Source organism: Cebus imitator, unplaced genomic scaffold (genome assembly GCF_001604975.1).
Source record: "Cebus imitator isolate Cc_AM_T3 unplaced genomic scaffold, Cebus_imitator-1.0 Scaffold243, whole genome shotgun sequence".
In the NCBI taxonomy this organism is placed as follows: domain Eukaryota; kingdom Metazoa; phylum Chordata; class Mammalia; order Primates; family Cebidae; genus Cebus; species Cebus imitator.
In genome coordinates, this window is record NW_016107558.1 from 2,452,066 (window position 1) to 2,456,511 (window position 4,446).

Consider the following 4,446-nt stretch of genomic DNA (forward strand, 5'->3'; position numbering starts at 1 on the left):
TTATTTCTTCCCCAGAATGTACTTAGAGGGGAATATGCATGTGTGTGAGTGTGTGTGTGAGTGTGTGAGTGTGTGTATGTGTGTGTGTTTTGATGAGGCTCAGTAAAGAATTCATGTGACTGGGCTTTTTTATATATACCATGCTGGTAAGTGATAGAATTGAACTGAAAGTGATTGAAAGAGAAGACATTCAAAGTGGAAGAGATACCATTTAGGAAGGCACAGATAGGTTAATAACTAAAAGTTCAGAGAAAATAAACAGCTTATTAACTTCCGTGAAAAAAAGGGGAAACATTGGAAACAAAGAAGAGAGAAAATCATTTAAGAGTATGTGTTGGAATGTATGTTTAATGTGGGGCTTGAATCATGTGTCATTTAAAGAAATTCCCAGATGAGTAATATGGAGATTATCACACTAATTCTCGACATGTAGCTGCAAACGGGAACGTAAAAGGGAATTTTTTTAAGTTACTAAGAAATCTTTCCAAAAACTTCACGTTTCCCCTCATTGTTTACCGCAAGTGCTCGTCTCAGCCTTGAATTTTGCCGGATGGCTCAGACCTAAGAAAGGTAAATGTGACGTGGACAACGGGAGTGGCTTTGTGGATTGCTTTGATTCCCACGTGGTGCTCTGAGAGCGGCACAGCATGCTGTTGGGCTAGCCAGACCCACTTCTGATCTCTGCTTAAGCATCTGTTAATGTCTGATCCTGGGAAAATTACTTAGCCCATCATTCTTCATCTATAAATTGTGGATTCTAGGATCCCCCACAGAGCTATTATAGGGATCAAATGAGATAATACTTTTAAAGCAGTTAAAACAGTGCCTAGTGCACGTTAAGATTCACATAAGCATGGATTAACTTAAAAGCAGTAGATTTTCTCCTTTTATGTTTAATATGTTCCATAGTATAGCAATCAACATATCAGTTCCCCAGAAAGGAAAAGACTTTGAAATTTTAGAAAGGTAATATAATTTGAAATAGTTCAGCATAAAATTATCCAAATAAGTGTGTAAGGTACGTCATAGTTAATATATAGGCAACAGCAAGTTTTCATTCAGATACTTTAAAGCGAGGAAACTGACAATTATGCCTAATCTGGTAGTGCTAATAAGGTTTTTCATTATTTTATCCTCTCTTAAAAGTGCTATCTATATGCATAGACAGAGACAGTGACCTCAGTCACATTATCAGAATAATTTGTAATCACTTTACTAAGTTATGGATTTTTTAAGAACCTGAAAAACCAAAATTAGGGTGCTATGTGCTTTGTTCTTCTACCAAACATGCAAATACTATTAATATCTTTGCATGTGTATATGCTTAAAATGTATCTCGCATTTTCGACTGAGTATACAGACAAACATTGACAGCTTTGCAAAATTACAGGCATTTGGGAGTTAAGGTAATTTCTGAAAATCTTCCTATTATGTAACCATTGTTTAGCCTCAATACCAAACTACATTCAGTACAAAACAAAGATTTAATCATAGTCCAAGACTATTATGTTTATTACAATTCCACTAATGAGGAACTGCTAAGGCACTATTTCATTTTGAAAAAAAGGAAAGTTCCAATTTCAAATTTAATGAATTTAAATTAGCATTTAAATATGTTCTATAAACATGTGTCAGACTGAGTTATGGTCATTATGATCATTGCCGTAGTGACTGTTATGTGCCTTTTAGTGAGCACTCACTGTGTATTTAAAGCCTTGCGAAATGCAGTGTGTTTAATTCTACAGATTTCTCATGACTGTTTTTTCACAAGAACACAGAATACATTATAATATCTTTCCTTGGGCCTAAAACATAGTGATAAAAAATTAAAGGAGTTTAATTTTTGTTCCTAAGATTTTTGTCTTTTCATTAAAATTTAAGAATTCAGGTAAATTTAATTTTCTTTTTTTTTAAATTTTTTTTATTGCATTGTAGGTTTTGGGGTACATGTGAAGAACATGCAAGATTGTTGCATAGGTACACACATGACAGTGTGATGTGCTGCCTTCCTCCCCATCACCTATATCTGGCATTTCTCCCCATGCTATCACTCCCCAACTCCCCATACCCCACTGTCCCTCCTCTATTTCCCCCCAACAGACCCCAGTGTGTGATGCTCCCCTACCTGTGTCCATGTGTTCTCATTGTTCAATAACCGCCTATGAGTGAGAACATGTGGTGTTTTATTTTCTGTTTTTGTGTCAGTTTGCTGAGAATGATGGTTTCCAGGTTCATCCATGTCCCTACAAAGGACACAAACTCATTGTTTTTGATGTCTGCATAATATTCCATGGTGTATATGTGCCACATTTTTCCTGTCTGGTCTATCACTGATGGGCATTTGGGTTGGTTCCAGGTCTTTGCTATTGTGAACTGTGCTGCAATGAACATTCGTGTGCATGTGTCCTTATAGCAGAACAATTTATTATCCTTTGGATATATACCCAGTAATGGGATTGCTGGGTCAAATGGAATTTCTATTTCTAGGTCCTTGAGGAATCGTCACACTGTCTTCCACAATAGTTGAACTAATTTACACTCCCACCAACAGTGTAAAAGTGTTCCTATTTCTCCACAAATTACAGCTAGTGGTTGGTTTGTTTACTACTTCTCTAGCAAATTTTATGGGTTTAATTTTGACACCATATTTTTAAAACACTGAAAACATTTAAAATATTGATTTCCAATCTGGTTATTTGCTTAGTATTCCTTCCATGCTATGCCACTTTTTCTGCTTTTTTCTGACATATATTATTTATATTTCATAATTTTAATTCAAACATATTTTTATTAATTTTGAAAAGACACAAACCAAGTGCTATTATATGATGTAATTCTTTAAAATATTATAATTGAAACATTATTTTGTGTATTCAAAATTGTTTTTTACTTTGGTAAGATTGTTAAATATTTTGGTTGGTAATCTTTCAGTGTTTTCCCTCAGTTACATGCCTCGGATATCAATGCATTTTTTTTTTTTTACACAAAACCTTATTGAAGAGCTGAAACAGCCACATTCAAGAACCACTTCCCTTGTTCCTGTGAAAGACTATAAAAAACAAATTGAGAAATAAGCAGATGCGTCACAGAATTAATATTGTTAAACACCAAACACTGTTCAGTACTAAATACTGTAGTTGGAAGTTGGTTAACTTGGGCATTTCTTCAAAGTAAAGAAATTTTGCTAACGTCAAATCATTTGATCAGAACCACTATCTTTCAAAGGGCTTTGTTTAAAAAAGAAATGTTTCAAAATCTTGCTATAATAAATCATTTTAATGAAAAAGTGATCAAGAGGTTTATAAATAAAATACTCTGTGGTAGAAGCTGTTAGACTAAAACTCCACAAATTCAACAGGTTGCAATTCGATAAAATATTGAATTGTGTTAAAGTTATTTGTTATTTTGTGTCTATAATTGCTAATTACTGGATTATAGAGGCAATAGACATTATATGAAGTGTCTGCAAAAAGATTTTGGAAAATATATATGAGGAGAAAACTATGCATAGGTTTCAAAAATGATTTGTACTCAAATAAACTCGTACTAACTTGTTACAACATGTCTGAGTAGAATCTAGTTTGAGACATTAAGAAGGGTAAGACATCAGTTGGAAAAGAGCCACTAGAGCTCCTATCTCAGCAACATGATTTCTGGTAGCATTGAAGCAAGAACAAAAATTCAATTTATGACGAGGCCTGAGTGGAAGAAGGGAGAAATTACTGATGCTTTATGAAAAATTTAGGGGGATGCCTCAAAGAAATCAGCAGTTTATAAATGGATAACTCATTTTAAGACGGGACGAGATGTTGTTGAAGATGAAGCCTGCAGCAGCAGACCATCCATATCAATTCTTGAGAAAGAAATCATGTTGTGTGTGCCCTACTTGAAAATGATTGACAATTAACAACAGAAACAATAGCTGACTCCATAGACATCTAAAATGGTTCAACTTACATAATTCTTTTTTATTATTATGATATTTGAGACAGAGTTTTGCTCTTGTTGCCCAGGCTGGAGTGCAATGGCACCATCTCGGCTCACTGCAACTTCTGCCTCCTGGATTCCAGCGATTCTCCTGCCTCAGCCTCCCAAATAGCTGGGATTACAGGCACCCTCCACCAAGCCCTAGCTCACATAATTCTTATACAATTTTGTAGTAAAATTTGTGTTTGCCAAAAGTTAAGCTTTAAACTTTAGTAACTTAAAAAATGTGAATGCTACAATTTAAACTTTTTAAAAATTATATTTTATTAACAATTAATTTTGTAAACTTTGAAAAATAATGTTTATTTTTAAACAACTGTCATATTTGATTAAAGGGCTGAAAAATAAAAGCAAAATTTCTTTTAATTTATAAAATTAAATAAGTGAAAAATAAACATATAATTAAGTGAATTTTGTGTAAATTTTTAACATTGATACTTTGGTAGATACTAGAGCTAA